Source organism: Thunnus albacares, chromosome 8, assembly GCF_914725855.1.
Source record: "Thunnus albacares chromosome 8, fThuAlb1.1, whole genome shotgun sequence".
NCBI lineage: Eukaryota > Metazoa > Chordata > Actinopteri > Scombriformes > Scombridae > Thunnus > Thunnus albacares.
In genome coordinates this window covers 5151279-5165049 of record NC_058113.1, presented here as the reverse complement: position 1 = coordinate 5165049, position 13771 = coordinate 5151279, and positions in this window count along the sequence as shown.

Genomic DNA, 13771 nt, shown 5'->3' with positions numbered 1-13771 from the left:
ATCCCCTATGGTGCAGAGTTTAGTACTGGGGGCCCAGAGGAGCAAGCTGCTGGCAGATCTGAGGGTTCAGGTGGAGGTTAGTGGTGTGATCAGTTCCTGTAGGTAATGAGGCTCATGCCCGTATGTGTAGAAATATAAATGTGTCAGTGTACCATACACTTTTAATGTTTGATTTGACCTGCTATGAATTGTCAGTAACAAATAACGGCACTTACTTAATAAGGTAAAATGCACTATGTCGACAACCTGGTTCACATGGGCAACAGACATAAATACAACTAACAGTATTAGTACATTCTGTGCATTTAACACCATTCAACACACCCATGCACAAGCAAACGTGACACTTCGCACATATCATCTGTGACATATATACACCCTTTTTCTGCATTACATGAAGTCTACCAGCAGAGGGTGGTGCAGTCATACTGTCGGGGCTAAGCTGTGTTGTTTTTCCCATGCACAGTAAGAGACAAATGTTATGAAAGCATGTTATCAATAGCATGTTTAGTCTTTATTTAAAACACATGGTTTGGAATTGCATCTCAAATGAGGTTAATGTTTGGTCTGAAAATATATTAGCTGTTGCAGTCTTGCAGTTACGCATGAAACTTGTGTTGATCTTTTTTAGAAAATTTTCTGCCCTGAATCTCCACTTGATACAGGGATCATCCCTGAAGTTGATTAGGATTCAGGATCATGTTCATAGATACTAAGCAGAGCTGATGTTCATTGACAGAGGGGTTAAAAACACATCCTCCAGCTGAGGAGTGTCTTACCACTAAGTCAATCTTTGCAGCCATTTTCTCCGCGTGTTTGTGCACAAACGTGTTGTAATTAAGATCACGTTTCTATGATTGAGCTCCAAGCACACCAATCATCCCTGCGTCAAGAGTCAGATCAATTCTGTGTGACAGATCTGAATTGCATCTAAGATGTTTGTTGTGTATCCATCTGTCTGCTGTGTGGGCTGAGAAGGGGACAAGTCATCCCATTAATTTCAGTGACTGCTGGGACAGTGCAGTTTCTGCATTCTGTGCACTCATACAAAATAGCAGAAGACATGCTACTATGCATTAGCATGAAATTATAATAAACATTATTATATAGTGTTATAGTTACACAATTAGAACAACTGAGTCCTGGTACTGCTGTGTATATCAGGAAGAAAACTTAAAAAGTCTGATTATTTGCTAATGAATTAAAATTCCTATGGCAGGAATTTTATATATGAGACATACACAACCCAGCACGAACAGAGCTTCTATACAATCTAACCACCTCGTGATATAAGGATGATTGCATCATTGCGGGTATTAACTTCATGCACCATCCTTAAATGCACATTTTTTTTCTGATATAATCAGAAACAAACAAACAAACAAACAAAAAATCTGGTGTCATGCTGTGGTGCTGAATCTCAGTCACACAGTCAAAATAATTTGGGTTAAAGGTTAAAGAAGCCAGCTTGTGATTGGACAGCTTTCAGGCTGATTCCTTTGGGGTAAATGGGGTGGAAGTTGGGTGGAATAAGGTATGGTTGAGGGGCAGAGCTGACAGTAATAGAAGAAATCTGTGATTGGACTGCTGGTCAGCTACCAACTGTAATGTATGTGAATGCACAGTGTGTTGTAGTATGCAGAAATTAGGAGAAAATGAGAGTTCAGTCAATTTTTTTTAAGTGACTAAAACTTTACAGAGATATTTGTTGATGTATAATGCCATATACCCTTGTCCCGATTTAGACTTTGTGTCACAAGTGTTTGTACAGTTGCTAAATCCAGAGAGCCCTTGTGAGTAGAAGCTTATAGAGCTTTGTACTGACAGAAAATATCATTTTCTTTCCTTTGTGAAGTGGTCAATGCCCCCATCTGCATGATTCACTGAATGGTTTGATGAGTGTAAAATTGATGTGAATCATATGCTATGGCCTTTGCAGTGACTAGATCACAACCCAACTGAACACATACAGAAGATTTTGGACCAACATGTTAGACAGCACTCTTCATCACCATCATCACCAACATCACCAACACCAAATGAGGGACCCAATGAAAGAATTCTGTTCATCTCTCTTGTAAAGATTTTATGGCCCAAAGTAGCAGCATTTTAAGCATATGGGGTTGTGTTTAAAGGAATACTTTGACATTTTGGGTAAAGCTTTATTAGCATAAAGACTGGGAGTAGGGGGAACAGCTAGCTTGGCTCGGTCCAAATTTACAAAATTCTCCTACCACCACCTCTAAAGTTCACTAATAAAAATGTTATATCTTGTTTGTTTAATCTATACCCAAACTGAAATATGAATACAGTGCTGGTAGGTGTGTTTTTGAACTTTTGACAGACCCAGGCTACCTGTTTCCATCTGCTTCCAGTCTTTATGCTAAGCTAAGTTTACTGACTCCCACCTCTTGCTCCAGTTGTTGCAAGCCTCAAACACCCAAGATGATGAAATCGGTTGAGCTGCCTGACAATTAAGATAACACGACTAAACACATACCAGCTTTGAAAGGGGAATTCCACTGATTTTATACATAAAACTCAGTTTACTAGTCATGGGGAGTACTGCTCGGATTGTGAACACATATAGCATCTGTTCTGTGGCTCTTGTGAAGAAAATAACCCCTGATGATATCATCAGGGTTATCTGAGTTTGTGTTTGTTATAAACAGGATGTGTGAGGTTTGAAAGAAGTTGGCATTTAGGAGACTAAATGAAGGACAGTATTGAGTTGCATTATGGGAAATCCATAATAGGATCCAGTGCTTTTGGAGCTTGACCCATACTAGGAACAATACTAGATAACTGTAGTGCCCCTTTAAGGTCCACTTAATAATACAATGAACACTTTCAAATGACCACCAGGATACAAATTAGAAATGAAACAGAAAAAGTGAATTATTTGAATAAATTTTGTTGAAATAGAATCTTTGCTCCATTGCACTGAACAGAGTCAGTTGAGATGGTTTTGGCTCGGTTTGATTAGGATGCTCACTGGATGGGAGGAGGACAAGGAGTAGATGCAGAACAACCTGGAACATATATATTTTCCATTATATATATTCCATCTTGTGGTTGGGGAGAGGGATGTCTGAGCTGCCTTACTTAGCCTGTGTCACCACTGTGACACCCGTTTCCATCTCTTCCTGTCCTCTGCATCTTCCTCTGTCACACCATCCACCTGCATGTCTTCCCTCACCCTATCCATAAACCTTCTCTTTGACCTTCCTCTTTTCCTCCTGCTTGGCAGGTCCATCTTCAGCATCCTTCTCCCAATATAACCAGCATCTCTCTTTCGCCTCTCTTCCACCGCCTCCAAACCATACAAGATAGCTTGTAAACCTTCCTTTTCACTCTTGCTGGTACCCTTCCGTCGCAAATCACTCTGGACACTCTTCTCCATCCACTCGACCCTGCCTGCACTCTCTTCTTCACCTCTCTTCCACACTCCCCATTGCTTTGAACAGTTGACCCCAAGCATTTAAACTCATCCACCTTCGCCACCTTTATTCCTTGCATCCTAACCATTCTGCTGTCCTCCCTACCATTCATGCACATGTATTCCGTCTTGCTCCTAGTGACTTTCATTACCGTAGAACGTCTGTGTTCCTACGCATGCTGTGCACTGCATTAAGCCGCAGATCAGCTGTTTGGGTCAAAAAGTGCTGTTGCAGCGTAATACAGTGTGTGGCATGAGTAGGAAATGGATGTTCTACTGTTGAGAAAATGTAGTGCCAGAGGAAAGGGCTGTCTGATGGCAAGGTAAAGTGGTGAAAATATTCTAAATATAGTGTACACTTAAACTGCTATTGATTTTTTTCTTTTAGGTGGTCCTTTTTTAGATGACTAAAATATGTTTTGCTGCTGGTCCTGTTCACAGCCTCACATTGTTTAGCTTCTGTGCCAGTATGCCTGTCTGCTTCTCCAAACTGGGAGCGTGCTGACCCAAATCTACTGCAGGTAATACACTGACTATGGATAACGACCTCATACCCGCATTTAACAAGTTGCAGAAACTGTTTCTAACAAGCACCAGTTAAAAACGAAGCTGTCAGATTTCTAGCAAGTCACAGAGCAATTTGTAATGTAAAAACTGAAAATGGCCTGTGTGAAATGACAGTCCAAAGACCTCTTCACAGATTTTAAGGCTGCATTTGGTGTGCAGATGTGATATTGTTGTTGGGGTTGTTCAGTTAGCAGCACGCACACAGCAGTGAACAATAGGATCAAAATGAGGGTGAGAGGCCTGTCCCATATTCATAAACAGACTCAAGCAAGCTTCAGAGTCGGCCTCTCAGGTCTACCATCTGTGGTGAAGTGCCTACATTCAGATTACATTCAGCAGTCGAGATGGATTGTTATCATACAGACCATTAGAATTCAAGTGTTTTCATGGCATTTTCTGCTACACCACACAGTGCTTCATGATTAAAATGTTAATATTTTTTGTTTTGTTCAGTTTACATCATTTCCTTCTGCATCAGGGTTCTGCCTTCAGGCTGTTCACAGTTATTTACTAAACACTATGTCATACCAACAAGATGTTCTGTGCTGCAGTGAGACACAAACTGCCACTGTGGTAGGCCTAATCACAAACACTTTCAGTGGCTGACTCATTCTTTTTACAGATTTTTCTGATAGCAGATAAAAAGAGTGATGTAAATGCTTCATTAGTGACCAATAGGAAGAGGAACAGCTTGACATAGGCATTTAAAATGGACATATTTTTACCATATAAAGTCATTATGGCATCCACGTTAGCAAACATTTGCCTATTTAAGGGACTATTTACGGTATACTCATATCACCATACTCCGTAGCTTTGGAAACCCCCTTCCCCAACACTTTCCTGAGCTCACCTTACAGCTCTGATAAACATCCCTGTACATGACCAGCACCAAACAACAGACATAGTTAGTGACTTGCTGGTGAACATAGTGGAGCATTTAGCAGCTTAAGATATTTTTCCCAGGAGTTGGTGAAGACCAAAAGAGAGCTAAAAGAAAAATTAATATTAGACCTAGATTGATCAGATGGCCAGAAACAAATCCAAATGAATATTGCTCTGTATCTGCTGGATAGCAACCACTAACATGTTAGCCATATCAACATGACAAACATCCAATATTTAATCCTGGTTTTGTGCTGGGCAGGTAGTGTTCAGTGTGTTTATCAGAGTCTTTTCAATGAGAACAGCTGCCTGCTGCGGATGGAAACAAGGCTCATGAGAGCAGCAAGAGTGAACCAAAACAGTAAAGCTGTGGGCCGTAAAACCAAAACAATTTTTAATTAACCTTTATTTATCCAGGAGAGTCCCATTGAGATGAAGAATCTCCTTATTCAGGGAGACCTGGCCAAGACAGGCAGCAGCATAAATACAAACACATAGTTACAGACAAAAAACACAAATTGAGATAAAATTAAAGAGAACTTAAAAAACAAGCATGGGGAGCTCACATTTCAAAAGAGAATCAAGGAGTCAGTTTCTTAACCAGGTAAATTAAAATCATTGACATCTTATGGAATCTGCCTCTAATTCTTTCATTTTGGATTTAAAAGCATTTAACAAGATTAATTCATTGAGTTTCAAGTCATTTTGCAACGTATTCCATACTGAGGGTGCAGAATACACAAATGTCCTTTTTCCAATTTCAGCATGGGCATTTGGGACAATAGCATAAAGACGTTGTGAGAATGAAAGGAGTATTGTCTGGCACTTTTCTGCATGATAAAGACACAAAAGTAGCATGGGAGCAGACTAAGAATTGCCATGTATATGAAGGTTTACCAATGTAAGAGCCTACATATGGCCAAAACAGGCCATCCTTCCCGAGTATAACTCACAGCGGTGAGTCAGAGCTTTACAATTGGTAATGAACCTCAAGGAAGCACAGTAAGCTGTGTCAACCATATGAAGACACTGAGCAGAGGTATGCATATATCAAAGATCACCATAGTCCAACACAGGTAAAAAAGTGGTGGCAACAAATCACTTTTTTACATCAGAAGAAAAACACAATTTATTTAAAAAATATAACACAGTTTTAGCCTCAGCCTTTTCACCAGGTACTACACATGTGGCTTAAAAGTGTTGGTCTTATGTGCATTAAGAATGTGTTCCAGCTGAAATAGGGTATTTTGGACAACAATAAAAGCATTTTGCAAGTATTCAATGGCCTGTACAAGAGTTGATGCACAGCAGTATATAACTGTCATCAGCATAAAAATGAAAATTAGCATCTGACACGTTTTGACCCTGCCAACTGTAGCAAACATTATTTATATAAATAGTGAATAGAAGTAGACCTAATACAGAGCCCTGTGATACACCCTCATAGACAGATATTATATCAGAACATAGACTATCAGATCTAATGCATTGAGACCTATTACTAAGATAGTTAAGAACCAAGTGATTGCTTGCTCCGAAAATCCTGAGTTAAAAATCAAGCTGAAAGATGCTAAAAAATCTCAGCAGAGCTCAGGGGAACCGTAGGCTTGGGTTATATTTCTCAGCAGTTTTATTACTAATATAAATATTGATAAGTGCAGCTTTAACAATAGACAAGTCAGTAAATCCTAAAGAAAACAAACTATATATAAGTAGTAACGGGGACACACATTCAAGCAAAATGCTGGCAGTCAGTTGGAGAATTTTTTCCCGATAAGACAAACAGTTTATTTGCATAATCTGTGAGTAGTAGAATACTGGAGAGTTTAAAAAATGGATATATTGGACAATCTTTTTTAATTCATTTTAATCCTAAACACATATTACAAAACATTTCTGATATGGATCCCTAAAATGTATTAATTTAAAATAGCGTAGAGCTCAGTATGTTGGTATACATAATGTGTATTGTATATCGTCAATATACAATGATATACAATATGCAATTGTATATTTTAATGATATATTTCCCAGTTGAAAAATAAATGTGTCAGTCCTTTCTATTGGACAGTACATAATGGTGACTCTGTTTATAAATGAGTAAAAACATATTTTCTTCATTTTTGCTCTGCAATTTCTATTTGATAATGGTTGACATTATGTACCAATACATTTTCTCTTTTAAGTGAATGAGACGTTGTGTCCAAACTTTTGACTAGTACTGTATCTATAAAAAGCTAAAAATCAATTAGCTGATAATATTGGTTTGGTTGGTTTGTAGTAAACAGGTCATTTGGAGAAATTCTTCATCTGTAGAAAAACATATTAGTAGTGGTGTATATGAATCATGCCCAAAGAAAGCATGCACAAAGTCAAAGGCCTCGTGATATGAGGGTGATTGCTGTTTTTACACGCCTCAAAATGGGCTAAGTATCATGGGAGCATAGTTTTCATTTTATGTATATTATCTTCTTATGTCAGCTGAAGATGAATGAAACGTTTCACTGTGTAACAACATGTCCTGTGAATACAGGGCTCAATGCTTCTTTGTTTCAGCTCCAGCCTCTATTTAGTCTCACAAGAGACATTATGCATGATAGCCATTTAGTGAACAAATTGTTTTTCTGTGCTTTGTAAGTTATGAAAATGACTCATCTCCTGTGTTGCAATAGGAGATTTATTTGGCTGTATCATACTTTTTTGTCTTTGGTGTCAACCTTTCAGTAACAGTAGAACAAAATATAGAAGACAAAATAAGTTTAAATGTGAGCAATCACTGCCATGTGTGTCTAATTGGCACCCAGCTCTGTCAGTGATGCACTTTTAAATATCAGCACCTGCATCCATTTTTACCCACTGTGCTTTCTCTCTGTGTCTTATCTTCAGTCAGTGGCTGATTTTGGTAATTGCAGACCTTTTCAGTACAAAGCAGCCACCTTACAGAGATGAGTCACTGCAAAATACTCTGCTTTGTCATTGCCTGCAATGCAGGGTTAAGCAATCGATGGCCAAAGGTGTGTTGGGCTCAACTAAGGCACAAATAATGCAGGGCTATTCCTCTTTCACATGGTAATCACAGTTACTGTGTCCTCAGAGGCTGTGCAGCTGTGAACCCAGTTGTGTTTCTTGTATAAACTGTCTAAATGCCACTAGAGGTCACCATGTCTGAGGTTTAAGGGTTTAAGATGAACCTGTTGATCACAAAAATTATGGTCATATGGTTCAGGACAACTCTGTTCTGTAGAAAATGTTTGTGGCTCATACAAGTCTAATACTTCTAAAAGCTAGTACATGTTGTTATAAATGGCATGTTAGACTTAACCTAATGTAAAAACTGTAAAATGACACTGGCCTTTAAAGTCTGGGGATATGGTTACTTATTGTGTGAGAAACTGAAGAGGAGAATCAACACCATAAATTAACTAATGCACCACAAGTCTAATGCATGCAAAGAGGACTTTTTTCCCATTAATATATGATAATAATGAGCCATGTGTGAATTATTAAAGACCCCCCTCAGGCATGTTAAGACAGAAAAATACTCTGCTTTGAATAATAATTTGTGTCTGATAAGTTTTTTCCACAAAAAGTACAATTACCATTTTAAAAGTCTTAAAATTACATCTTCATTCTCATTGAAAATCCAGAATCTATGAATATGAAAATATTTTTAATTTCAAAAGTTTAACTGCTATCAAGATGTCTCCTACTTCACTGAAAAGTCAACTCTCAGTGTATGTGCACTGGAGGCTTCAGGTTTCCACATCATACTTGTATAATTTGCACACTGGACTATGATTGGTCCCACAATTGTTGTGATGTCACAAGTCATACTAGGTACACCCCTTAAACTCAGCTTAAAGGTGAGCACAGAGAAGGTTTCCACTTTCAGCAGATTAAAGTATGCACATACATGCACAGTACAGGTCAAATTGAAAGAACAAGAAGAAAAATAAATAAATTTTTGACTGGAAGGGGACTTTAAATACTTGAACTTACAACAGTCACAAAAAACACAAACATTATAAATAAATATTTTTTTGAGTTTCCCACTGCAGTTATATAGGTTAATCTATTTTATTATGAACAATACTGATGTAGATCACTCAACATACACTGTTCTATTTAGCCAGTATTAGTATGTTTTATAAAATGATTCATTTGAAATAAATGTACATTGAAATTGATTGATGACAAACAAAAGTCAAAAGTAGCCAATAAATGATGAAATGTAATACATGGATTTTCTGACTTTTTATCAATTGAATTATCTTGTATTATTATTATCATTATTATTATTATTATTATTTGGTCTACCGTGTTGCTCAAACCTTAAAGTTAAGGTATATACCTTTTCCACTGTGGACATATGGCAAGTATAGGAATACTAAACAATAAATGTGAATACTAAAATGTAGTGTCACTATAGCAGAGGTACATGACAATCATAAATTAAGCAAATTGACTTAGTAATGTCACACAAAAATATCTACAGTTTGCTCACATTAACTTCCGTAAGCTACTGGTCATACCAGACCAAAGTTGTAGGGGCAAAATCCCAGAGGATACTGAAATGAGTAAGGGTGTGTTTTATTGCTTATGTCTTACTTTTTATTTGTGAGAGGAATTATTTTAAGTCTCAAACACTTACACACTGTAGGCTGTAAAGGATGCTGATGACAGCTTTATTTTGTGTTTAGTGCTAAATAGTAAAAGTTAGCGTGCTACACAAAAATGGTGATGATGTTAAAAATTATACCTGCTAAACATCTGCATGTTAACGTTGTCACTTTGATCATGTTAGCATGCTACCATTAGAATTTAGCTCAAAGCATTGCTGTATCTAAATCTTGTCTTTATTGCATATAAATAAATCCATGGTAACAATGATGGATTTCACCACAGCCACTGTTCTCCATGAAGAAGCGAACTACAATTTTGTCACTGCCATCTTTCAAGTTTAGTGGTGCTGATACGATAGATTTAGGTGTATTATCACTTTACAGTAACTTCAACATACAGTACATCCGGTTTAGCTGCAGTATCGCTGCAGTTCAGTGGAACCAGTGCTTGTTAACCTCTGAAAGCACCAGTTTGACTGAACTGGTTCAAAATCACAGCTAAGCTAGTCAAATGTTAAGTGACTGATAGCTCCTGTCACTCTTGCAAACAATAAGCTGACCAGAGAAGCTACACTAATTCATATGAAAACCTCAAGTTATCCACAGCTGATATGAGAGAATTACAAACAAAACCAGGAGCAATACCAGCCTGATTTTGAACTTTTATTTTGCTAACTGGCATCAAGGTTTCAATATGTATACATCTACAATTAATTTAACTACGATCAGTGAATGACTTCAATGAAATCACAGAAGATATTCTCACACAATCACTCTGCTTTATTTCTTCACACCATAGAAGTGACCAGTGAGCCAGGCCTGCAGGATGAAACATTGCTTTAATTAATGTGAGAAGCAAAGTAGAGTGCTGTCACAAGTAATTACTTTTTTTTCCCCCACACACTGTCCTCTCAACTTTTCCTTTTGCCTTAACTCTGCTGCCAATACAGAACATAGAAACTGCAGATGCTAAAGCTTTTCATCTTATAGTCAAATTCATTGAAAATGTAACAGTAAACTGGTAGAATGGTAAAGATCCAGTCTTGACATAGAGGCATGGAAGTAGGAGCATTAAGAGCATATAGCAATTGCTATATCAATTTCAAAAGTCTTACTTTTCATGGTAATTTTCCTTACTACCCAGTGACATGCAATGAGTGAAATATTTATTAAGAAGATTCATGTTTCCCTCTTGGATATGGTGCTAACATGAAACAATCTAGTTGTCACGGCCTAGTCTCTGGCTCCAGTTATGTCTTCCTCTGTCTGTCTCTTACTCACTTGTCTCCCTGTATTTTCTTGCCTCATTGAGACCAAAACTATAGTGGTGTGTTTGGGTGGTCCTAAACAAGTGTTGACTGAAGTAAAAACTATATTTACCACCTAGAAGTTTACTCTCAGGATGTCTAGGCTGGCTGGTTGGCATTTCTTACATCATGCAGTTTCTTTGTTATTGGTTCAATTCATATGATGTACTTATCAGTGACTCATGACTACCTAAAGGGAAATATCTAGTAAATAACACATAGTTACACAATATTTTCCAAATTTACAAGTTGATAAGGACCGCATGAATGCACCATCATGTAACTGAGCATGTGGCACAAAATGGATTGTAGGAAACCAAGGTTTTTACGGGATACACTGACACCAGTTGTTTCTTCCAAAGAGAAGACCAAATTTTAGCTGCATTGGTGGAGCCTTTGTTAAGATATTATGACATATTCAGCTTTGAAATAAGGACTTGGAGGATGCAGGATGCAGTCCCTGATTTGGGTCACAGATAGTGAGTTGGTGGCGTAAAGCAAACACAAGCTTGGGGTCCTAATCCTGACCTTGTCTACTTTGACTTGAGGGAATTATACTCGCGAATATTAAACCTCAATACTGTCGTGATGTGAAGGAACACTGTTGCTGACTTCCACACTGTAAGGGAGACATCACATCCCACATATGGGTCATTTAAGCCTGTGTGTTGCACCACAATAACCACAGCACACTCACTTATCTTCTTAAATCTTTCCTGCACTGACAGAGTAATTGTTATTAGCATTTAACTATACACAAAGCCCCTGAAGACTTTCCTTTCAGATCTTAATGTCCCCCTTGTTACAGCTGTATGTGTTGCCTGTGTTTTTGTTTTGTTTTTCTCTTTCCTGTCTGTTGCTGCGCCCAGATCATCTACAATCAGTTGTAGTCATAGAAATTAAATGTTCTATGTTCCTGTGGCAGTGAGAAGCTTTTTGATTGTGGACTGCAGGTCTTGCCTCTCAGCCTGGGATTTTATGTTATTTAGTTTTTTCGTTGCATTTTGTTTGTTTATAGCATTTATTTAGTGTTCTGGTTGCTTTGTATGTTTTTCATTAATAAATCCCATGGTTTGGGTGTTATAAAAGGTGTTTGTTAAAGGGTGGGTTGTTGTTCACCCCATAGGGCCGACTAAGGGTGGGGCGTAACACCCTCTTTTCAGAAATGTTTTTTTTCTTCTTGTACCTTCATTTGGATGTTTGAGCTTCCCTGTGCAGAATGATGTATGTGCAGAGTTTGACACTTGAAGGCTGTTTTCACATTCTTCTGCTGAAAGTGGTAATTTCTCTGTGCTCAGCTTAAAGGTGCAGTGTGTAGAATTCAGTGGCATCTAGCAAATGGACTCGGCAGAAATGGAATATAATATTCATAAGTATGTTTTAATTAGTGTATAATCACCTGAAAATAAGAATCACTGTTTTTTTGTAACCTTAGGATGAACACTTTATATCTATATAGGGAGCGAGTGCTTTTGCATTTTTCTCAAGTTTTGTGGCCACTGTAGGTTCTCCTACATGTTTGGAAGGGGGTATTCACTTGGTTGCAATCTGCAACCTCACCGCTAGGTGCCGCTAAATCTTACACACTGCACCTTTAAATATGAGTTTAAGGTGTGCACCAACAAGCATCATTTGTGACATCACAACTAACTTGGAAGCCAATGGTAGTCCAGTATGCAATTTACACAAGTGTGATGTGGAAACTTGATGCCTCCAGTGCACATACACTGAGAATGGACTTTACAGTGAAGTAGGAGACATCTTGCGTCCAGCAGTTTAACATCTGAAATGAAACATATTTTGCATCTTTATAGATTGTGGATTTTTCAATGAGGGAGAAGGAGGAGACGTCATTTTAAGAATTTCTAATCAGGTAATTTTGTGAGCTATTTTGTGGAAAACCCATATCAGACACAAATTATTATTCAAAGCAGTGTATACATCTTCAAACATGTCTGTGGGGATCTTTCAGTATTTCTATATATTCATTGATAAATAAGCAACAATCAAAATTACAAATTTAAAAAAACAACAACTTGGGTATTTAGAGTTAACACTCCAAAACTCAGCTAATCTGCTTCAATGCAGCTGTGGTTTGATCAGATTTGATTGACACTGAACAGCTCCATCACATTTGGATTCAAATGTTGCAAAACTCTGATGGGTGCAGGGAAATACATCATGTTTTTCAAACTAATCCACGCCCACTTGAAATCAGTGAGAAAAGAAAGGGAAAAATAAACAATTACAGAAATCTCTTGTATGACATAATCAAAACTGTATTCATTTCATCAATAAATAGTGTCTTCATGTAGGAGGGGCACATAAGGCCCAATTCACAAAATGATTGCGTGGCTTTTGCCACTGCTAAACCTGTGCAAATCAGACAAAATGGCAGCGTGTAATTCATAAAGCACCTGAAAAGGGTGACATGCACCGCAAACTGCGTTGCCTAGCGAATAGCATTATGGTGCGCCTTACCATTTACATGTATGTAAATTAGGTAATATTCATATATTCGGCGCAAAATTGGCCCCTGTCTATGCAAATAAGCCCTGTTGCAAAAATAGTCTACAAATAGTCTACACACCACAATTAGGGTAGAGTTACTAACGTCTTCAGATAGTTAGTATTAACTGTGCGCACACTCACTCTTCACTTTCTCTCTTTCTCTCTTTCTCTCTCTCTTCAAATCTTCAAGTTTGTGAGGCTTGAATGATATTGAATTGATACTGAATGATATGATATGATGTGAAATCCTCAGTCAGACATTGGGGGGGATAAAGGATAAAGTGGGTATGGGGTGGTAGGCTTATCTTGGACTTTCAGCTACAAATAAAAATGTCCTGATAGCGCTGATGAAGCTCAGGATTCATCCATAAGGGCTTCTTTATTACAAATAATTACAGCATATAAACCTGGAATCTGTGTGTAACAGCTGAGCTTTGTAG